At 46.8% G+C, this 25,721-nt stretch overlaps 1 protein-coding gene across 1 annotated transcript in view; it reads right to left on the bottom strand.

The window, feature by feature from the left end:
* Positions 1-17,910, bottom strand: part of SIN3B (SIN3 transcription regulator family member B) — a 131,561-nt gene extending 113,651 nt beyond the window's left edge. Inside the window, exon 1 of the mRNA XM_082260991.1 lies at positions 17,772-17,910. The gene's annotated coding sequence lies outside the window, so the exon portion shown is untranslated. The remainder of the gene's footprint in view (positions 1-17,771) is intronic.
* Positions 17,911-25,721: the final 7,811 nt, after the last annotated feature.

The raw sequence follows: 25,721 nt of genomic DNA, 5'->3' as shown, positions 1-25,721 counted from the left end.
CGCAGACATCCGCACTGATACGGACCTGTTATCTGCCTGCTCAGCGGGGGTCAGAGGATAGATCCCCCACTGAGCAGGCGGATCCACTGTTGGGAGTCCGCACGTGTGAAAGGGGCCTAAGAACCTTTACAATCTTCCTAATTATGATGATGAAGCGCCTCAAGTGCTGAGTAAAAGCACTCAGAAAGGTATCACCACCTCAGGTAAATGATAAATTTGACCTCTAGTAGCATCATGATTAGAGAAGCTCAAAATACAAAAAACAATCTATAGATTAGATCATGCCCTTTTCCTTTCCATTACAACAAATGGTGTAGCGGGCAGCAGATCAGGTAAGCGTAAAAAAAAAAAAAAAAAAACATTTTTATTGCAGGGGATTTTTTTTTTTTAATATTCTGTATGTTAGTAGCAGTGTCTCTTAAAAAAGGGTAACTCCACTTTCATGGGGAAAAAAAGCAAAAAGAAAAAAAAATAGCGTATACACAAAGACCTTGCCCTTTTTAATCTGCAGCGCTGTCAATTTCTGTGAAATGCAATGCAATATGGCAACCCGGAGGTGTTCTGTACACAGATAGCCCCCAGAAATGCAATTTCCTGCTTGGGCGATCAACTTTTTGACATCCCCAAAAGTCTACACTAAGAAACAAAATCTGATTTTGGGTATCCCCTGCAACAAAAACGTTTTTGGCGAAATACTCCCAAAGGGAAATCACGGCTAACGGGATGCAGACTTTGCTACTTTCCTCATTAGAACCCTGCAATTGCAGCAGCTGATTGATAATTATAAAATAATTTCCGTTCACATTCACTTTGCACATAGACACAAACAACTATATCTTCAGAACAACAAAAGGTAGGAGTTTGCAGCAAGGTTTGTTAAAATCCGTGCAATGTACATCGATCGCCCAGAGGGGAATGTTTTCTTTCTCAAAACAGTGAAGTTACTCTTTAAAGTAAACCTATGGTGCATGAAACATCAGGGCTGATGTTTTTGTCTGGCTGTCTTGCTGTTCATGACTGCAATGTGAGTCACTGTCCTTAAACATACAGCATGTGAAAACTTACAAGTCCAGATGTGCATTACCTGTCCTGGACCAATGATTAAAAAAATGTTTAAGCCACTCAAACAGCTTGATAGCCAGGCAACTTGCAGCAACGGTACCCTTCTGTTTACCTACAGCTTTCCAATAAAGCCCAACTCCAGGGAAATATCACATTTTAAAGTAGAACTATGGGCAAAACTTTTTTTTTTTTTGATAGAGAAAGGGAAGTTTAATCCCTGTTCATTTTTTTTGCCATCTGTGTCCCTTTGAGATTTCCCCTCACTTCCTGTCCCATAGCTAAACAGGAAGTGAGAGGAAATCCCTGCAAATTAAGGTAATCCCTTGGGGGACCTCCAGGTCATCAGTGTCCCCATTTAAAGATTTCTCCTTCTATTTCTTTTCTGGGGCCAACCCAAAATTTGGAATTTTCTTTACATTCACTTCTAATGATAATGGTAAACAGGACAAATAGAGAGAGTGAATCTCCCTAATAGGGGCACAGACAGCAATAAAAACTGAAAGGTGTTCTAACCCCTCTCAACTCTAGCCAAAGGTAAAAAAAAAAGAAACAAAAAAGTTTTGTCTTTAGTTATACTTTAACTGTGTAATGTGTCTCACGTACCTGACCCATCAGTGGTCCTTGCAAACACAGTCTGCATTTCATTAATTGAAAGTGACAGTTTCCGCCTTTGAGGTCGAGAAAATATCAACTCTCCATATGTGATCCCGGAAGCCCACACTCAAGCTCACATCTCGCTATAATTCCATGGACTCATGAGAAATGTAGTCTGATCTATGCTCCCACCTGTGCCACGATAGCCGGTTGATGATATCACAAAAGTAATGTATAAGATATTTATTTATATAAAATATTTCCATCTACCCCCCCAATAATACTATATTTTGTTCCTATTTTCTTTTTTTTTTTTTAGGGGGGGAGCTTTATTGGATCCCTTTGCATTTTTATGATGGCCCTACCCACTTGAGGGATCCCAGCCACAACTCTTCTTGAGAGACCCCTGTGAAATATCCCAGGAGCCTGTGGAAGCGCATTCCCCAAGCTGCTGGGGGTATGGAGCTGGACATGTCACCAAGGCCATGCTGCCTGAACCCAGAACAGCCAGCTAAGCTGGGGAGGACCAACCTGGTGGTGTGGGAAACAGGCTGTCACACCTAAACAGAAGATCATTGCAGGCCAACCCTGGATCTGCTGGGCAGGTAGGTTTTTTTTTTTGAAGTGAATGGGATATCAAAATATTTTTGACCAGAGTAACTCTATTGACAATACGATTTTGTGTATGGCCAGTAATATGTAAGATAAGAACATATCTAAACAACCTATTCCACTAGTACAGTGGTCTCCAAACTGTGGCCCTTGGCTAGCCTTTATCTGGCCCTTGGGGCATTATTCCTCCCAATGATATTAGGCACTATTCCTGCCATTAACACCAACTGTGGGGCATAATTCTTGCCAATGACACTAATAATGGGGTATTATTCCTTCTACTAATATCAATAATAGGACACAACTCCTTCCACTGACACCAACAATGGGGTCCGGTTTCTTCCACTGACACCAACAGTAAGGCATAATTCCTGCCAATGACACTAATGGTGGGACATTAGTCCTCCCACTAATATTAAAGTGGTTGTAAAGTCAGAAGGTTTCTTTTTATCTTATTGCATGCTGATAAAAAGCCTTCTGTGTGCAGTAACCCCCTCAGCCTCCCTAATACTTATCTGATCCCATCTCAATCCAGCGATGTTGCAGGAGAGACTCGGCTGCCCGAGACTCTCCATCCTGATTGGCTGAGACGGCAGCGCAGCACCATTGGCTCCCGCTGCTGTCATTCAAATCCAGTTAGCCAATCAGGAGAGAGAGAGAGAGAGAGAGCAGGGCTGGGCCGCAGCTCCGTGTCTAAATGGACACAGGGAGCTGCAGCTCGGCTGGCCCTATAGCAAGCTGCTTGCTGTGGGGACACTCAACAGGGTGGAGTAGCCAGGAGAGCTGAAGAGGGACCCAGGCCACTCTGTGCAAAACCACTGCACAGAGCAGGTAAAACATGTTTGTTATTTTCTTTTAATAACGAGGCACTATTTCTCCCACTGGAACCAAGGATGGAGCACTATTCCTCCCACTGATACCAATGACAGGGCACTATTTTTCCAACTGACACCAATGATGGGGCACTATTTTTCCCACTAACACCAATGATGGGGCACTATTCCTCCCACTGACACCAATGACGGGGCACTATTTCTCCCACTGACACCAATGACGGGGCACTATTTCTCCCACTGACACCAATGACGGGGCACTATTTTTCCCACTAACACCAATGACGGGGGACTATTTCTCCCACTGATACCAATGACGGGGCACTATTTCTCCAACTGACACCAATGACGGGGCACTATTTCTCCCACTGATACCAATGACGGGGCACTATTTCTCCCACTGACACCAATGACGGGGCACTATTTCTCCCACTGACACTAACAGTGGGACACTGTTTCTTCCATTGACACCAATGGTGGGGCAGTATTCCTTCCATTGACACCAACAACGGGACGCTGATTCTGCCACTAATAACAACAGGACACTGATTCTGCCACTGATAACAACATGGCATTATTTTTGCCACTAATAACAACATGGCACTGTTACTGCCACTAATACCAATGATAGGGCACTACTCCTCCTGCCACTAATACCAATGATAGGGCACTACTCCTCCTCCCACTAATACCAATGATAGGGCACTCCTCCTCCTCCCACTAATACCAATGATAGGGCACTCCTCCTCCTCCCACTAATACCAATGATAGGGCACTCCTCCTCCTCCCACTAATACCAATGATAGGGCAATACTCCTCCTCCCACTAATACCAATGATAGGGCACTACTCCCCCTCCCACTAATACCAATGATAGGGCACTACTCTTCCTCCCACTAATACCAATGATTAGGGCACTACTCCTCCTCCCACTAATACCAATGATAGGGCACTACTCCTCCTCCCACTAATACCAATGATAGGGCACTACTTCTCCTCCCACTAATACCAATGATAGGGCACTACTTCTCCTCCCACTAATACCAATGATAGGGCACTACACCTCCTCCCACTAATACCAATGATAGGGCACTACTCCTCCTCCCACTAATACCAATGATAGGGCACTACACCTCCTCCCACTAATACCAATGATAGGGCACTACTCCTCCTCCCACCAATACCAATGATAGGGCACTACTCCTCCTCCCACTAATACCAATGATGGGGCACTACACCTCCTCCCACTAATACCAATGATTAGGGCACTACTCCTCCTCCCACTAATACCAATGATGGGGCACTACTCCTCCCACTAATACCAATGATAGGGCACTACTCCTCCTCCCACTAATACCAATGATGGGGCACTACTCCTCCCACTAATACCAATGATAGGGCACTACACCTCCTCCCACTAATACCAATGATAGGGCACTACTCCTCCTCCCACTAATACCAATGATAGGGCACTCCTCCTCCTCCCACTAATACCAATGATAGGGCACTACTCCTCCTCCCACCAATACCAATGATAGGGCACTACTCCTCCTCCCACTAATACCAATGATAGGGCACTACTCCTCCTCCCACCAATACCAATGATTAGGGCACTACTCCTCCTCCCACTAATACCAATGATTGGGCACTACTCCTCCCACTAATACCAATGATGGGGCACTACTCCTCCCACTAATACCAATGATAGGGCACTACACCTCCTCCCACTAATACCAATGATAGGGCACTACTCCTCCTCCCACTAATACCAATGATAGGGCACTACTCCTCCTCCCACCAATACCAATGATAGGGCACTACTCCTCCTCCCACCAATACCAATGATAGGGCACTACTCCTCCTCCCACCAATACCAATGATTAGGGCACTACACCTCCTCCCACTAATACCAATGATAGGGCACTACTCCTCCTCCCACTAATACCAATGATAGGGCACTCCTCCTCCTCCCACTAATACCAATGATAGGGCACTACTCCTCCTCCCACTAATACCAATGATAGGGCACTACTCCTCCTCCCACTAATACCAATTATAGGGCACTACTCCTCCTCCCTCTAATACCAATGATAGGGCACTACTCCTCCTCCCACTAATACCAATGATAGGGCACTACTCCTCCTCCCACTAATACCAATTATAGGGCACTACACCTCCTCCCACTAATACCAATGATAGGGCACTACTCCTCCTCACACTAATACCAATGAGAGGGCACTACTCCTCCTCCCACTAATACCAATTATAGGGCACTACTCCTCCTCCCTCTAATACCAATGATAGGGCACTACTCCTCCTCCAACCAATACCAATGATAGGGCACTACTCCTCCTCCCACTAATACCAATGATAGGGCACTACTCCTCCTCCCACTAATACCAATGATGGGGCACTACTCCTCCCACTAATACCAATGATAGGGCACTACTCCTCCTCCCACCAATACCAATGATAGGGCACTACTCCTCCTCCCACTAATACCAATGATAGGGCACTACTCCTCCTCCCACTAATACCAATGATAGGGCACTACACCTCCTCCCACTAATACCAATGATAGGGCACTACACCTCCTCCCACTAATACCAATGATAGGGCACTACTCCTCCTCCCACTAATACCAATGATAGGGCACTACTCCTCCTCCCACTAATACCAATGATGGGGCACTACTCCTCCCACTAATACCAATGATAGGGCACTACTTCTCCTCCCACTAATACCAATGATAGGGCACTACTTCTCCTCCCACTAATACCAATGATAGGGCACTACACCTCCTCCCACTAATACCAATGATAGGGCACTACACCTCCTCCCACTAATACCAATGATAGGGCACTACACCTCCTCCCACTAATACCAATGATAGGGCACTACTCCTCCTCCCACCAATACCAATGATAGGGCACTACTCCTCCTCCCACTAATACCAATGATGGGGCACTACACCTCCTCCCACTAATACCAATGATTAGGGCACTACTCCTCCTCCCACTAATACCAATGATGGGGCACTACTCCTCCCACCAATACCAATGATAGGGCACTACTCCTCCTCCCACTAATACCAATGATGGGGCACTACTCCTCCCACTAATACCAATGATAGGGCACTACACCTCCTCCCACTAATACCAATGATAGGGCACTACTCCTCCTCCCACTAATACCAATGATAGGGCACTACTCCTCCTCCCACCAATACCAATGATAGGGCACTACTCCTCCTCCCACTAATACCAATGATAGGGCACTACTCCTCCTCCCACCAATACCAATGATTAGGGCACTACTCCTCCTCCCACTAATACCAATGATGGGGCACTACTCCTCCCACTAATACCAATGATGGGGCACTACTCCTCCCACTAATACCAATGATAGGGCACTACACCTCCTCCCACTAATACCAATGATAGGGCACTACTCCTCCTCCCACTAATACCAATGGTAGGGCACTACTCCTCCTCCCACTAATACCAATGATAGGGCACTACTCCTCCTCCCACCAATACCAATGATTAGGGCACTACACCTCCTCCCACTAATACCAATGATAGGGCACTCCTCCTCCTCCCACTAATACCAATGATAGGGCACTCCTCCTCCTCCCACTAATACCAATGATAGGGCACTCCTCCTCCTCCCACTAATACCAATGATAGGGCACTACTCCTCCTCCCACTAATACCAATGATAGGGCACTACTCCTCCTCCCACTAATACCAATGATAGGGCACTACTCCTCCTCCCACTAATACCAATTATAGGGCACTACACCTCCTCCCACTAATACCAATGATAGGGCACTACTCCTCCTCCCACTAATACCAATGATAGGGCACTACTCCTCCTCCCACTAATACCAATTATAGGGCACTACTCCTCCTCCCTCTAATACCAATGATAGGGCACTACTCCTCCTCCCACTAATACCAATGGTAGGGCACTACTCCTCCTCCCACTAATACCAATGATAGGGCACTACTCCTCCTCCCACCAATACCAATGATTAGGGCACTACACCTCCTCCCACTAATACCAATGATAGGGCACTACTCCTCCTCCCACTAATACCAATGATAGGGCACTCCTCCTCCTCCCACTAATACCAATGATAGGGCACTCCTCCTCCTCCCACTAATACCAATGATAGGGCACTACTCCTCCTCCCACTAATACCAATGATAGGGCACTACTCCTCCTCCCACTAATACCAATGATAGGGCACTACTCCTCCTCCCACTAATACCAATGATAGGGCACTACTCCTCCTCCCACTAATACCAATGATAGGGCACTACTCCTCCTCCCACTAATACCAATTATAGGGCACTACACCTCCTCCCACTAATACCAATGATAGGGCACTACACCTCCTCCCACTAATACCAATGATAGGGCACTACTCCTCCTCCCACTAATACCAATGATAGGGCACTACTCCTCCTCCCACTAATACCAATGATGGGGCACTACTCCTCCCACTAATACCAATGATAGGGCACTACTTCTCCTCCCACTAATACCAATGATAGGGCACTACTTCTCCTCCCACTAATACCAATGATAGGGCACTACACCTCCTCCCACTAATACCAATGATAGGACACTACACCTCCTCCCACTAATACCAATGATAGGGCACTACACCTCCTCCCACTAATACCAATGATAGGGCACTACTCCTCCTCCCACCAATACCAATGATAGGGCACTACTCCTCCTCCCACTAATACCAATGATGGGGCACTACACCTCCTCCCACTAATACCAATGATTAGGGCACTACTCCTCCTCCCACTAATACCAATGATGGGGCACTACTCCTCCCACCAATACCAATGATAGGGCACTACTCCTCCTCCCACTAATACCAATGATGGGGCACTACTCCTCCCACTAATACCAATGATAGGGCACTACACCTCCTCCCACTAATACCAATGATAGGGCACTACTCCTCCTCCCACTAATACCAATGATAGGGCACTACTCCTCCTCCCACCAATACCAATGATAGGGCACTACTCCTCCTCCCACTAATACCAATGATAGGGCACTACTCCTCCTCCCACCAATACCAATGATTAGGGCACTACTCCTCCTCCCACTAATACCAATGATGGGGCACTACTCCTCCCACTAATACCAATGATGGGGCACTACTCCTCCCACTAATACCAATGATAGGGCACTACACCTCCTCCCACTAATACCAATGATAGGGCACTACTCCTCCTCCCACTAATACCAATGGTAGGGCACTACTCCTCCTCCCACTAATACCAATGATAGGGCACTACTCCTCCTCCCACCAATACCAATGATTAGGGCACTACACCTCCTCCCACTAATACCAATGATAGGGCACTACTCCTCCTCCCACTAATACCAATGATAGGGCACTCCTCCTCCTCCCACTAATACCAATGATAGGGCACTCCTCCTCCTCCCACTAATACCAATGATAGGGCACTACTCCTCCTCCCACTAATACCAATGATAGGGCACTACTCCTCCTCCCACTAATACCAATTATAGGGCACTACTCCTCCTCCCTCTAATACCAATGATAGGGCACTACTCCTCCTCCCACTAATACCAATGATAGGGCACTACTCCTCCTCCCACTAATACCAATTATAGGGCACTACACCTCCTCCCACTAATACCAATGATAGGGCACTACTCCTCCTCCCACTAATACCAATGATAGGGCACTACTCCTCCTCCCACTAATACCAATTATAGGGCACTACTCCTCCTCCCTCTAATACCAATGATAGGGCACTACTCCTCCTCCAACCAATACCAATGATAGGGCACTACTCCTCCTCCCACTAATACCAATGATAGGGCACTACTCCTCCTCCCACTAATACCAATGATGGGGCACTACTCCTCCCACTAATACCAATGATAGGGCACTACTCCTCCTCCCACCAATACCAATGATAGAGCACTACTCCTCCTCCCACTAATACCAATGATAGGGCACTACTCCTCCTCCCACTAATACCAATGATAGGGCACTACTCCTCCTCCCACTAATACCAATGATAGGGCACTACACCTCCTCCCACTAATACCAATGATAGGGCACTACTCCTCCTCCCACTAATACCAATGATAGGGCACTACTCCTCCTCCCACTAATACCAATGATTAGGGCACTACTCCTCCTCCCACTAATACCAATGATGGGGCACTACTCCTCCCACCAATACCAATGATGGGGCACTACTCCTCCCACCAATACCAATGATAGGGCACTACTCCTCCTCCCACTAATACCAATGATGGGGCACTACTCCTCCCACTAATACCAATGATAGGGCACTACACCTCCTCCCACTAATACCAATGATAGGGCACTACTCCTCCTCCCACTAATACCAATGATAGGGCACTACTCCTCCTCCCACCAATACCAATGATAGGGCACTACTCCTCCTCCCACTAATACCAATGATAGGGCACTACTCCTCCTCCCACCAATACCAATGATTAGGGCACTACTCCTCCTCCCACTAATACCAATGATGGGGCACTACTCCTCCCACTAATACCAATGATGGGGCACTACTCCTCCCACTAATACCAATGATAGGGCACTACACCTCCTCCCACTAATACCAATGATAGGGCACTACTCCTCCTCCCACTAATACCAATGGTAGGGCACTACTCCTCCTCCCACTAATACCAATGATAGGGCACTACTCCTCCTCCCACCAATACCAATGATTAGGGCACTACACCTCCTCCCACTAATACCAATGATAGGGCACTACTCCTCCTCCCACTAATACCAATGATAGGGCACTCCTCCTCCTCCCACTAATACCAATGATAGGGCACTCCTCCTCCTCCCACTAATACCAATAATAGGGCACTACTCCTCCTCCCACTAATACCAATGATAGGGCACTACTCCTCCTCCCACTAATACCAATTATAGGGCACTACTCCTCCTCCCTCTAATACCAATGATAGGGCACTACTCCTCCTCCCACTAATACCAATGATAGGGCACTACTCCTCCTCCCACTAATACCAATTATAGGGCACTACACCTCCTCCCACTAATACCAATGATAGGGCACTACTCCTCCTCCCACTAATACCAATGATGGGGCACTACTCCTCCCACCAATACCAATGATAGGGCACTACTCCTCCTCCCACTAATACCAATGATGGGGCACTACTCCTCCCACTAATACCAATGATAGGGCACTACACCTCCTCCCACTAATACCAATGATAGGGCACTACTCCTCCTCCCACTAATACCAATGATAGGGCACTACTCCTCCTCCCACCAATACCAATGATAGGGCACTACTCCTCCTCCCACTAATACCAATGATAGGGCACTACTCCTCCTCCCACCAATACCAATGATTAGGGCACTACTCCTCCTCCCACTAATACCAATGATGGGGCACTACTCCTCCCACTAATACCAATGATGGGGCACTACTCCTCCCACTAATACCAATGATAGGGCACTACACCTCCTCCCACTAATACCAATGATAGGGCACTACTCCTCCTCCCACTAATACCAATGGTAGGGCACTACTCCTCCTCCCACTAATACCAATGATAGGGCACTACTCCTCCTCCCACCAATACCAATGATTAGGGCACTACACCTCCTCCCACTAATACCAATGATAGGGCACTACTCCTCCTCCCACTAATACCAATGATAGGGCACTCCTCCTCCTCCCACTAATACCAATGATAGGGCACTCCTCCTCCTCCCACTAATACCAATGATAGGGCACTACTCCTCCTCCCACTAATACCAATGATAGGGCACTACTCCTCCTCCCACTAATACCAATTATAGGGCACTACTCCTCCTCCCTCTAATACCAATGATAGGGCACTACTCCTCCTCCCACTAATACCAATGATAGGGCACTACTCCTCCTCCCACTAATACCAATTATAGGGCACTACACCTCCTCCCACTAATACCAATGATAGGGCACTACTCCTCCTCCCACTAATACCAATGATAGGGCACTACTCCTCCTCCCACTAATACCAATTATAGGGCACTACTCCTCCTCCCTCTAATACCAATGATAGGGCACTACTCCTCCTCCAACCAATACCAATGATAGGGCACTACTCCTCCTCCCACTAATACCAATGATAGGGCACTACTCCTCCTCCCACTAATACCAATGATGGGGCACTACTCCTCCCACTAATACCAATGATAGGGCACTACTCCTCCTCCCACCAATACCAATGATAGAGCACTACTCCTCCTCCCACTAATACCAATGATAGGGCACTACTCCTCCTCCCACTAATACCAATGATAGGGCACTACACCTCCTCCCACTAATACCAATGATAGGGCACTACTCCTCCTCCCACTAATACCAATGGTAGGGCACTACTCCTCCTCCCACTAATACCAATGATAGGGCACTACTCCTCCTCCCACCAATACCAATGATTAGGGCACTACACCTCCTCCCACTAATACCAATGATAGGGCACTCCTCCTCCTCCCACTAATACCAATGATAGGGCACTCCTCCTCCTCCCACTAATACCAATGATAGGGCACTCCTCCTCCTCCCACTAATACCAATGATAGGGCACTACTCCTCCTCCCACTAATACCAATGATAGGGCACTACTCCTCCTCCCACTAATACCAATGATAGGGCACTACTCCTCCTCCCACTAATACCAATTATAGGGCACTACACCTCCTCCCACTAATACCAATGATAGGGCACTACTCCTCCTCCCACTAATACCAATGATAGGGCACTACTCCTCCTCCCACTAATACCAATTATAGGGCACTACTCCTCCTCCCTCTAATACCAATGATAGGGCACTACTCCTCCTCCCACTAATACCAATGGTAGGGCACTACTCCTCCTCCCACTAATACCAATGATAGGGCACTACTCCTCCTCCCACCAATACCAATGATTAGGGCACTACACCTCCTCCCACTAATACCAATGATAGGGCACTACTCCTCCTCCCACTAATACCAATGATAGGGCACTCCTCCTCCTCCCACTAATACCAATGATAGGGCACTCCTCCTCCTCCCACTAATACCAATGATAGGGCACTACTCCTCCTCCCACTAATACCAATGATAGGGCACTACTCCTCCTCCCACTAATACCAATGATAGGGCACTACTCCTCCTCCCACTAATACCAATGATAGGGCACTACTCCTCCTCCCACTAATACCAATGATAGGGCACTACTCCTCCTCCCACTAATACCAATTATAGGGCACTACACCTCCTCCCACTAATACCAATGATAGGGCACTACACCTCCTCCCACTAATACCAATGATAGGGCACTACTCCTCCTCCCACTAATACCAATGATAGGGCACTACTCCTCCTCCCACTAATACCAATGATGGGGCACTACTCCTCCCACTAATACCAATGATAGGGCACTACTTCTCCTCCCACTAATACCAATGATAGGGCACTACTTCTCCTCCCACTAATACCAATGATAGGGCACTACACCTCCTCCCACTAATACCAATGATAGGACACTACACCTCCTCCCACTAATACCAATGATAGGGCACTACACCTCCTCCCACTAATACCAATGATAGGGCACTACTCCTCCTCCCACCAATACCAATGATAGGGCACTACTCCTCCTCCCACTAATACCAATGATGGGGCACTACACCTCCTCCCACTAATACCAATGATTAGGGCACTACTCCTCCTCCCACTAATACCAATGATGGGGCACTACTCCTCCCACCAATACCAATGATAGGGCACTACTCCTCCTCCCACTAATACCAATGATGGGGCACTACTCCTCCCACTAATACCAATGATAGGGCACTACACCTCCTCCCACTAATACCAATGATAGGGCACTACTCCTCCTCCCACTAATACCAATGATAGGGCACTACTCCTCCTCCCACCAATACCAATGATAGGGCACTACTCCTCCTCCCACTAATACCAATGATAGGGCACTACTCCTCCTCCCACCAATACCAATGATTAGGGCACTACTCCTCCTCCCACTAATACCAATGATGGGGCACTACTCCTCCCACTAATACCAATGATGGGGCACTACTCCTCCCACTAATACCAATGATAGGGCACTACACCTCCTCCCACTAATACCAATGATAGGGCACTACTCCTCCTCCCACTAATACCAATGGTAGGGCACTACTCCTCCTCCCACTAATACCAATGATAGGGCACTACTCCTCCTCCCACCAATACCAATGATTAGGGCACTACACCTCCTCCCACTAATACCAATGATAGGGCACTACTCCTCCTCCCACTAATACCAATGATAGGGCACTCCTCCTCCTCCCACTAATACCAATGATAGGGCACTCCTCCTCCTCCCACTAATACCAATGATAGGGCACTACTCCTCCTCCCACTAATACCAATGATAGGGCACTACTCCTCCTCCCACTAATACCAATTATAGGGCACTACTCCTCCTCCCTCTAATACCAATGATAGGGCACTACTCCTCCTCCCACTAATACCAATGATAGGGCACTACTCCTCCTCCCACTAATACCAATTATAGGGCACTACACCTCCTCCCACTAATACCAATGATAGGGCACTACTCCTCCTCCCACTAATACCAATGATAGGGCACTACTCCTCCTCCCACTAATACCAATTATAGGGCACTACTCCTCCTCCCTCTAATACCAATGATAGGGCACTACTCCTCCTCCAACCAATACCAATGATAGGGCACTACTCCTCCTCCCACTAATACCAATGATAGGGCACTACTCCTCCTCCCACTAATACCAATGATGGGGCACTACTCCTCCCACTAATACCAATGATAGGGCACTACTCCTCCTCCCACCAATACCAATGATAGAGCACTACTCCTCCTCCCACTAATACCAATGATAGGGCACTACTCCTCCTCCCACTAATACCAATGATAGGGCACTACTCCTCCTCCCACTAATACCAATGATAGGGCACTACACCTCCTCCCACTAATACCAATGATAGGGCACTACTCCTCCTCCCACTAATACCAATGATAGGGCACTACTCCTCCTCCCACTAATACCAATGATTAGGGCACTACTCCTCCTCCCACTAATACCAATGATGGGGCACTACTCCTCCCACCAATACCAATGATGGGGCACTACTCCTCCCACCAATACCAATGATAGGGCACTACTCCTCCTCCCACTAATACCAATGATGGGGCACTACTCCTCCCACTAATACCAATGATAGGGCACTACACCTCCTCCCACTAATACCAATGATAGGGCACTACTCCTCCTCCCACTAATACCAATGATAGGGCACTACTCCTCCTCCCACCAATACCAATGATAGGGCACTACTCCTCCTCCCACTAATACCAATGATAGGGCACTACTCCTCCTCCCACCAATACCAATGATTAGGGCACTACTCCTCCTCCCACTAATACCAATGATGGGGCACTACTCCTCCCACTAATACCAATGATGGGGCACTACTCCTCCCACTAATACCAATGATAGGGCACTACACCTCCTCCCACTAATACCAATGATAGGGCACTACTCCTCCTCCCACTAATACCAATGGTAGGGCACTACTCCTCCTCCCACTAATACCAATGATAGGGCACTACTCCTCCTCCCACCAATACCAATGATTAGGGCACTACACCTCCTCCCACTAATACCAATGATAGGGCACTACTCCTCCTCCCACTAATACCAATGATAGGGCACTCCTCCTCCTCCCACTAATACCAATGATAGGGCACTCCTCCTCCTCCCACTAATACCAATAATAGGGCACTACTCCTCCTCCCACTAATACCAATGATAGGGCACTACTCCTCCTCCCACTAATACCAATTATAGGGCACTACTCCTCCTCCCTCTAATACCAATGATAGGGCACTACTCCTCCTCCCACTAATACCAATGATAGGGCACTACTCCTCCTCCCACTAATACCAATTATAGGGCACTACACCTCCTCCCACTAATACCAATGATAGGGCACTACTCCTCCTCCCACTAATACCAATGATGGGGCACTACTCCTCCCACCAATACCAATGATAGGGCACTACTCCTCCTCCCACTAATACCAATGATGGGGCACTACTCCTCCCACTAATACCAATGATAGGGCACTACACCTCCTCCCACTAATACCAATGATAGGGCACTACTCCTCCTCCCACTAATACCAATGATAGGGCACTACTCCTCCTCCCACCAATACCAATGATAGGGCACTACTCCTCCTCCCACTAATACCAATGATAGGGCACTACTCCTCCTCCCACCAATACCAATGATTAGGGCACTACTCCTCCTCCCACTAATACCAATGATGGGGCACTACTCCTCCCACTAATACCAATGATGGGGCACTACTCCTCCCACTAATACCAATGATAGGGCACTACACCTCCTCCCACTAATACCAATGATAGGGCACTACTCCTCCTCCCACTAATACCAATGGTAGGGCACTACTCCTCCTCCCACTAATACCAATGATAGGGCACTACTCCTCCTCCCACCAATACCAATGATTAGGGCACTACACCTCCTCCCACTAATACCAATGATAGGGCACTACTCCTCCTCCCACTAATACCAATGATAGGGCACTCCTCCTCCTCCCACTAATACCAATGATAGGGCACTCCTCCTCCTCCCACTAATACCAATGATAGGGCACTACTCCTCCTCCCACTAATACCAATGATAGGGCACTACTCCTCCTCCCACTAATACCAATTATAGGGCACTACTCCTCCTCCCTCTAATACCAATGATAGGGCACTACTCCTCCTCCCACTAATACCAATGATAGGGCACTACTCCTCCTCCCACTAATACCAATTATAGGGCACTACACCTCCTCCCACTAATACCAATGATAGGGCACTACTCCTCCTCCCACTAATACCAATGATAGGGCACTACTCCTCCTCCCACTAATACCAATTATAGGGCACTACTCCTCCTCCCTCTAATACCAATGATAGGGCACTACTCCTCCTCCAACCAATACCAATGATAGGGCACTACTCCTCCTCCCACTAATACCAATGATAGGGCACTACTCCTCCTCCCACTAATACCAATGATGGGGCACTACTCCTCCCACTAATACCAATGATAGGGCACTACTCCTCCTCCCACCAATACCAATGATAGAGCACTACTCCTCCTCCCACTAATACCAATGATAGGGCACTACTCCTCCTCCCACTAATACCAATGATAGGGCACTACTCCTCCTCCCACTAATACCAATGATAGGGCACTACACCTCCTCCCACTAATACCAATGATAGCGCACTACTCCTCCTCCCACTAATACCAATGATAGGGCACTACACCTCCTCCCACTAATACCAATGATAGGGCACTACTCCTCCTCCCAATAATACCAATGATAGGGCACTACTCCTCCTCCCACTAATACCAATGATAGGGCACTACACCTCCTCCCACTAATACCAATGATAGGGCACTACTCCTCCTCCCACCAATACCAATGATAGGGCACTACTCCTCCTCCCACTAATACCAAGCCTAAGGCTACATTATTCTCACTGATGCGGGGCCTGGGACATTTTCTACAATCCCCAAGGACAGTGAACTGGCCCTTTGAAAAGCTTGGAGACCCCTGCACTAGTAAAATCTGACAAGCTCTTGCACTACATAGTTGATGGTAGATCTAAAGCTCACCACACATTACAATCTGATTGTACGATATTCTTTAGATCTACCAACAAGTATGTATCAGAAGGGCCTGCCTGATTAGATAGTGTAGGTAGGTGCTCGGGTAGATCCAAGGTTGATTGCATAGGCAGATTGTACAATCAGGTTGTGTAGTGCATGGCCAGATTTCAATGTAAACAAAGGACATGTTTAACCAATTCAATGTGTAAGAAATCAGACAGACCTTGCACTACATAAGCTCACAGCCTCTTTTAGATCTACCAACCAACAAGTAGAGAATGGAAGGATCTCCCTGACTGGTTACATACTGATTAGATAGTGTAGGTAGGTGCTGATGTTATAGTTTTGGGTAGATGTAAAGTTGCTTGTACAGATATTGTATAGACAGACTGTAACACATATGGTTGGCCTAAAGGAGATGGTATTGTGCATGCCCACTAGTGACATCTCATGAGACAGCACACAGCATCTTCTTCTATACAGATGTATGGAAGTGATGTGCTGGGTCTTGGCCGTCATAGAGTAGAGCAGGGTTCCTGACACAGATCTTAGTTCTGCCATCTGAGCAGACAGAGAATATAGAAGTTTCCTGCTCCATGACTAGGCCAGCTGTGTGTCTCCATTCTGTCTGTCTGTCCCTGCAGCTCCCATCTCTCCTGTGTACACCGAGTGTTCCCTCACTTTCCCCCTACAGCCCTCCTCTCTGCTCCCTGTCGCAGGCAGTGTACACATCTTTGTAGTCCATTGTCATATCACCTCACTCCCCCCTGCACCTCCCGATCTCCGCTGTCCTCCTCCATTGTGACTGAATCTTATTTCTATTGTCAGCATTGTATTCCCTCGGCCTTCCCCTCGCCGCCTTCATTACCGGTGCCGCTGTCATCTCCGCTCTCCCCCCGGTGACACCAAACAGCGACCGTAGTCTTCCCAAATTGACACAACAAGGTACGACGGGAAATCCGCCGCCGCCGTCAGCGCACGCCGCGTGACGTCACGGCGCACACAAATCCATGGCGCGTGCAGGAGCTGAGACTGAGAGAAAGCGGAGTACAGAGCTGGTGAGGGGGATACAGCGCTCCTCATAGACTACAATGGAGAGCCTCTACACTACATGAAACACAGAAGATAAGGCGAGGCTTTCAATCAATGGCTATGGAACAATTGACTGGAAATGTATAACTGTTATACACGTGAGGCGTATCTAAACTAGCCGGGTGCTTCATTTAAAGTCCCAAACCTCCCTCCTCCTTTAGGGTTATAGCCTCACCCCTTTAACCACTTAGGGACCAGGCCTATTTCTGACACGTTACTTACAAGGTAAAACCAGTATTTTTTGCTAGAAAATTAACATAGATCCCCCAGACATTATATATCTATCTATCTATCTATCTATCTATCTATCTATCTATCTATCTATCTATCTATCTATATTTAGCAAAGACTCTGGAGAATAAAATGGCAGTCATTGCAATATTTTATGTCACGCAGTATTTGTGCAGCGGTCTTTCAAACACCATTTCTTTTAAATACATTAAAAGAAACTGAACAGTAAAGTTAGCCCTTTTTTTTTTGTATGTTGTGAAAGATGAGGTCATGCGAAGTAAATAGATACCTAACATGTTACGGTTTAAAATTGCGCACACTTGTGGAATGGTAACAAACTACGGAACTTAACCACTTGCCTACAGGGCACTTTCACTCCCTTCCTGCCCAGGCCAATTTTCAGCGCTCTCACACTTTGAATGACAATTGCGCGGTCGTGCTACACTGTACCCATATGAAATTTTTATCATTTTTTTTCACACAAATAGAGCTTTCTTTTGGTGGTATTTAATCACCGCTGGGTTTTTTATTTCTTACAAAAAAAAAGACAGAAAATTTTTTGTGAGTACATTTTGAAAATAAATAAATTTTTCTCCTTCACTAATGTGCGCTGATGAGGCGGCACTGATGAGGTGGCACTTATGGGCACTGATGAGGTGGCACTGATGGACACTGACGGGTGGCACTGATGGGCAGCACTGATGAGCAGCACTGATGGGCAGCACCATCACTGCCCACACCCAGTGCCCCTAGTGCTGCTAGTCAGTGCCCATCAGTGCCTAGATGAGCAGACACTGATGGGCACTGTAAACAAAAAACTATTAGCGCAAAACCTAATACGTGATATACATACAGTGCAAGCAAAATAAAATCACTGTGCGTGAAATTAAATGTGCTGAAATGTGCATAAAAATGTACATAACCTGTAAACAATCAATGTGCATCAAAGAATGACCGGCAGCATACACCAATCGTGTCCACACTTCACAATAAAAATCACATAAATAAAAAACGTGATGCGCCAGATGTGCACAAAATTATTCCTAAAGTGACTATATAGATGAATAAATAAAAGTCCACATATACAATCCAATAATAATCGTGCTCAAATCCAATTGTAAATGTGTAGAAGTGTCCAAATTAAAGCCTCAATCCCGTGAGAGATAAGTAAACACCGGTGTGTAAAGTCCCTCCACCAGAAAGATTGGCCTCTCACCTCAATATAGGACCCTAACGGGCCAGCATTAGCCTATATGTGGGTAATGGACTCCTGGGATGACTCTCCAGCCTTTCACCTCTGGAGGTCGCGGGACATATAGTAAAAGATAAAGGCAAAATCTAGTGCTCTCGGCTTATAAATGTGTAAGCTTTATTGGGTAAACGAAAGCAACTCACATTGTATGGGCACTCAGCCGTGCCTGCTAGTATGGAAATCGGTAGTATGTTCCACCCGAGAGACGAGCGGCGTCAGCCACGCAAGCTCCGCCCCCCCTATGATGGGCACTGACTGGCAGCACTATGGGCACTGATGGTGGGCAGTTTTGTCATTTTATTTCCCTCAGTGCCCTGATTACATTCCTCTGTGTCCCCTAACCGCTGATCGGCTCTCCTCTTCCTCACACGCAGTCTCTGTGTGAGGAAGGAGAGCTGGCAATGAGAGATGATCTCATATGTTTACATTTGAGATCATCTCTCATTGGATGTTCCGATCGCGTGGCAAATGGCCACTGTGATTGGCCATTCACCACGATCTGTGATTGGCTGTGTCCAAGGGACACGGCTGACACAGATTTTCCCCGATGCGCGCGCGGGGAGCCTGTTATTGGGAGGCCGTTTAAAGACGGCCTCCCAGAAATTAGAGCCCGCGCTGTAGCCGTCTTTCGGCTTTAGCGCGGGCAGGAACTGGTTAAGCACCCGCCGACAGTAATCCTACTGCAGCAGTGCAGCTCCCCTGGATCCAGCGACCTACGTCGCTGGACTCCTAGCTGTCTCGGCGGCGCCAGTCGGGCCGGAAGAGGAGAGGCGGTAATCACCGCCTCTCTTCCCCGATCGTCGGGGAAAGTGTGAGAAGACCCGTCTGCTTATGTAAACATAGCAGGCGAATCTTCTCTGTGACAGACAGGGAGAGAACACAGGATTCAGCATAGCTGAACCTGCAATCTCTGTCTGTGTCACAGAACCCCCTCCCCCCACATACGTTAGTAAGCATGAGGCATACATTTAACCCTTTGATCACCCATAGGGTTAACCCCTTCCCTGCCAGTGTCATTATTACAGTAACAGTGCATATTTTTAGCACTGATTACTGTAGTAATGTCACTGGTCCCCCCAAAAGTGTCAAAAATGTCAGTTAGGGGTCCGATCTGTCGGCCGCAATGTCGCAGTCCCGCAAAAAATCGCAGATTGCCGCCATTACTAGTAAAAAAAAAAAAAATTAAAACGACATAAATCTTTCCCGTAGTTAGTAAATGCGATAACATATGTGCAAACCAATCAAAATACGCTTATTGCAAATTTTTTTTTTTTTTTTTTTTTTGTACCAAAAATATGTAGCAGAAAACAAACTGGCCTAAAGTGTTAAAAAATTTAGATTTTTTTCTTTTTTTTTTTTTGCGACTGTTGTATAGCAGAATGTGAAAAATATTGTTTTTTTTTTTTTTTTCAAAATTTTCGCTTTTTTTTTTTAAAGCGCAAAAATTAAGAATGAGGACAGGTGATCAAATACCACCAAAAAAAAAGCTCTGTTTGTGGGGAAAAAAAGGACATCCATTTTATTTGGGTACAGCGTCACACGACCGCGCAATTTTCTGTTAAAATAACGCAGTACTAAATCGCAAAATAGGGCCTGGTCATGAGGGGGGTGAAATCTTCTGGTCTTTTAGTGGTTAAAAATCTCTATAGGCGACGTTTTAAAAAATTTTAACGGTTACCAGTTTAGAGTTGCAGAGGGGCTCTTTTTTTAGAATTATTGCTCTCGTTCTGGTGATCGCGGAGATACCTCACGTGTGGTTTGAACACCGTTTTCAGTTGCATACGCGACCTGCATATGCGTTTTCTTTCGTGCGCAAGCTCACGTCGACAGGGGCGCTTTTGAAATGTTTTTCTCTCTTCGCCTTCCAGGACGGCCCAAACATGAGAGATGATAGGCTCCTCCCACAGGAAACACAATCAATTAACAGTTGTTAAAGGCCCCACCCTTCCCTCTGTACCTCAGTTTAGATTGTGTTTCTTCCTACAGCGGAACGTTTGTTGTTTTCACTGACCTGCAGACTTTTTTGATAGTCCTATGGTACCCCTGTGAGCCAGGTTCAGCAAAGCCATTGAGAGTAGAGCTCTACCTGCCACCCCTCCCGGGTTTCTCACAGGTCGCCCCCATGCCTACAAGCCGTCGGTCACCTGGGTGCCCCTCTAGGCTTGTCTCCGGCGCCAGCAGCTCTCCTCCACAGAAGGCTTTTTGGAAGCTGCCGGATGGACGCCTCAAGCCGCTTCTTTGAAACCACAACTTCCAGGATGCAGCAGCGGAGACAAAGTGTGGAGGAGACGCCGGATCCGCTTACTAGCGGGAAAGCAGACTCCCAGGCTACAAGAGCCCGGACAGTTGAAGGGGAAACGATGCCTCCACAACCACCCTCCGCAGAAGGAGGTGGAAGGCCGGTCCAGTCGCAGCCAAACCCATGGTTTTGATCCGGGTAAAAGTGCTGGAACATATCCTTGCATGTTATTAAAGACGGCTGGGGCTGAGTCCCGTTTCCCAGACCTTAGTCGGACTTACTTAGTGTCCTTTCTATGGTCCATGTATAATAAAAGAAAGAGGGGGAAGGCAACCCACCTCATGTGATGCATCCGGACAGCTGCAAAGCAAGGACGCCTACCGCAACCATCCTCATGTGAGAGGAGGGGGAAAGTTGGTTTAGGTGGCTACAGGTAAGCCCAGTCGGAACCAGGTAAGTGCTCTGTTTCCTTGACTGTTTGGGATTAATACCAGCATTAAGCAATCTGTACCTGTAGCCAAAAAATTTACTGTGAACAGGAAGAGTGATCTGGTAGTGGTTTCCTCTTCTCCTGTGAATTCCCTAGATGGGATATTAAGCTAGAGCCATGCTCCCCATGGGGAAGCATGTAGCCGGCTTACTATGAGCAGGAAGAGTGACCTGGTGGTGGTCTCCTCTTCCCCTGCGAAATCCCCAGATGGGATATTAAGCTAACTGATAAGGAGGTCTCGGGTTTAGTATAAACACTTTCTCCCTCTGGGAGCATGTAGCCGACTTACTATGAGCAGGAAGAGCGATCTGGTGTTGGTTTTCTCTTCCCTTGTGAAATCCCCAGGTGGGATATTAAGCTGGCTGGTAAAGAGGCCTCAGGTTTAATGTGAGTTTCCCCCTTCCATGTGTTCAGGAGGACAGTAAGCAAACCTGGGGCCGTGGTAATCCTAGGGAGCTTAGCAGCAGATCCCTAATTACACCAAAGACTGCAGCTGGATCTTTGCCAAAAAAGCTTCCTGACTAAATCAGAAAGTGCTGTGAGCTTTTTTAACTCTGAGAAGGGTGTGGCACTTGTATGGACCCTTTCGGTTTGTGTGCAGTCAGGCAGATCCTTGCACTACATGGAGAAGATAAATCTGAAAGTAATCTAACAACGAGGGTTGTATTGTGTGTATCCAGCCTTAGAATTCTTATAGGCTACTGCTACCACTAAGCAAGCTACTCATTCCTAAGGGATTAAAAACAGACTTGGCTTTGGTGTGTAAGGCTACATCTACACTGCCAAAAGTCATGCGACTGGCAGTGCGATTTGCAGTGCGACCTGGATACGCCTTTTTTTTGTATGCAATTTTTTTATCTAATATTGCAGTTTCTGACTAGGGGGCGTGTCAGGCTGGTGCAGGCACCTTTTATTGGTAAGAGTCGCTGCAGCTTTATGTCGCACAGGACCAGGGAAGGTCGCATGACAAGTCGCACCAGTAGAACAAAACTTAAGGGGTGTGACCCCTAGTGTTTGAACTACTACCCATCCCGGGTCAAACTAGATGCATTACTGTCTGCAACTCTAGTTGATAAATTATTGTTAAGTACAAAAATCTCTGTACAAACAGCTATATATATATGGTGGTTTGTCCAGTCTCTTAAGGGGCTGATTGCCTTCAAATAAAGTTATGTCCAGCCCTTCATGCGAAGAGACTGAAGTCATTGATCTCCAGACCTGTGCTCGTTAAGATCTCACACGCAAAAAAAAAAAAAAAAGACTTGACTTGACTTTTTGCATGGTTTGATGGCTTCTTACAAATACACAATGCAGAAGCTCATTGGTGTCTTTGAAGTGTTTTGTGGTCGACTATCAAAAACACGCAGCCTTGGTTGTCTGTCTTTTTGTCTGTCTAGTTCGACTATATGGTATCTTGTCTACTGAAAATGCTCCACATGGAAAATTGGGGATGTCTGCGGTTAAAACCTATTACACCTTTTTCCTTCAGCATTTCAGAAATGCACTACATTGTTGGTAGCAACATTTCTGTTGGTTACTTGGTGGTAACCTGACTATTAAGTCAGAAATGCACAAGGGCCAGAGTCAGGTCTACTATAACTGCACTGGTGCTAACAAAAAGTAGCAACTTTAAAGCGATTGTTAGTAACCTCGGCGACACAGCTGTACCAGGTTACTATTCAGAAATACGTAACCGTAGGTTTGGAAGTGGCATTTCAAAGTATCATTTCGGACAATCCATAAACTCTGGAGGTTTATGGTAACATTTCAGTCACACGGCTATACCATGTGACCATTTAGAAATGCACGGCATAAAAGACACAATATTGCAAATTTTGTTATAACTTTTGTTGCCTGCCTGGTACATGCCTATACCATGTTACCATGCAAATCGCACACCATTCAAATATGGATAGTCAAGCTGTACCTGGTTGCTAATCAGATATTTTCAACTCTGTTGTTAACAATGTTTTGCCACCATATGACTACATCCGGTGGCCAAGTATAAACGCACAACAGGGACATGGCTAGTGTCCTGGGTACCCTGTTGACTATCAAAAAATCCACGACATGGATGTATAGTGGTGTTCGGACATATAACTATACCTTGTTGTTCCTTAGAAAGGAGAAAACTTAAAAGTTTGTATTCCATCTGGTGTGTTGGTTATATGAAGGTACCTGGTCAGGTATCAGCAATACGCAACATGGGAGTTGGTGTCCCTTCTGTCCTTATATGGACTTATGAAGTTAATGTTGTGGCCTGCCTGAGCTAGCGGTGCCTCAGATATACGCATGTATGTCTACATCCTTTTTTCTCTGGGGTAGTGCGTCAGTAACGCACAATCGGTAATCTTCTATACATGTGATGTTATTGGTACATATATCACCTTTATCACAGACCTTATATCCCCAGGGAAATGGAAGGCTCAGAAGCTTTGACTGCAGAAGCTTCAGATACCACAAGACACAGTCCTTTTCTTATTAGGTCATACCAGAGGTCTTCCTCTGCTTAAAAGCCTGGTAAGGTCATAGGACCCTAAAAGAGGGATAAAATATCCTCCTCTGGCCTTTAGGAACTCTGTGCATGGGAGTTTATCACTTCAGCCAGAAGGGTAGAGGACGTGGTAGTCTGAAGAGTCAGTGTCAGAACCTGTCTGACCCGTATGCCCTACACTGTAGTTTTACGTCTTGGGATGTATCCCTCCTGGGTACCTTACGGTATCCAAAGGGCTCAGCTCCTTTCTGCTTAATTGCGGACAGATCTATAAGGAGTTAGTTTATAGCCTTATATCTACAATAGGGCCAAAATATGAGTTTATCTAGCTCCTGTCTACTTATGGTGGACAGATATATAAGGTTGAACCTATAGAAGAGGTTCCCCTTTTACGTTTTGGTCCTCAAAACTAACTTCCCGTAATTATCACTTCAGCAGAAGTGTAGGGGATTCACAAGATCTTTCTGGAAAAAGATCTTTTAGGTTTTATCTTCCCAGATAGAATTGTTCGCAGGCCAGATCCCTTAGACCTGCCCAAGGTAACCTCTTCCTTTTACAGGAAGCAAGTAATAAATTTTACCATCCTTGGGTGGTAACCCTAAGAATGCAAGATAAATAGGATTTCACGGATTAGATGTGAGGAGCCGCCTCCTCAATTAATTATGGAGGATCAGGGAACTGGAGGGATCCAATCATCCGCTGATCCCCTACCCTGGACCAATAGGACCACGGGCCTAAAAGTTTTCAGTCCTTGGAAAAAGCTGGTGCATCTGGAGAACAGCTCCGCAATACGGCCACCTGGTCCAGACATAGCACGGCTCTGAAGAATTACCGTGGAGAAGTACTGTCTCAACTAGACCTAGCCTTTGGCCGGAAGGTCTTATAGGCAGTAGTCCCACCCTAAAGTAGGCCGATGGGTAATCTAGTATCCTCTCATGTTTGGGCCGTCCTGGAAGGCGAAGAGAGAAAACTTACCGTTAGTTTACCGGTAACGACTTTTCTACTGAGCCTTCCAGGACG

The sequence above is a fragment of the Pelophylax lessonae genome (assembly GCF_965119305.1).
Source record: "Pelophylax lessonae genome assembly, chromosome: 1".
Taxonomy (NCBI): domain Eukaryota; kingdom Metazoa; phylum Chordata; class Amphibia; order Anura; family Ranidae; genus Pelophylax; species Pelophylax lessonae.
This window is presented reverse-complemented; position numbering and strand designations above follow the sequence as displayed.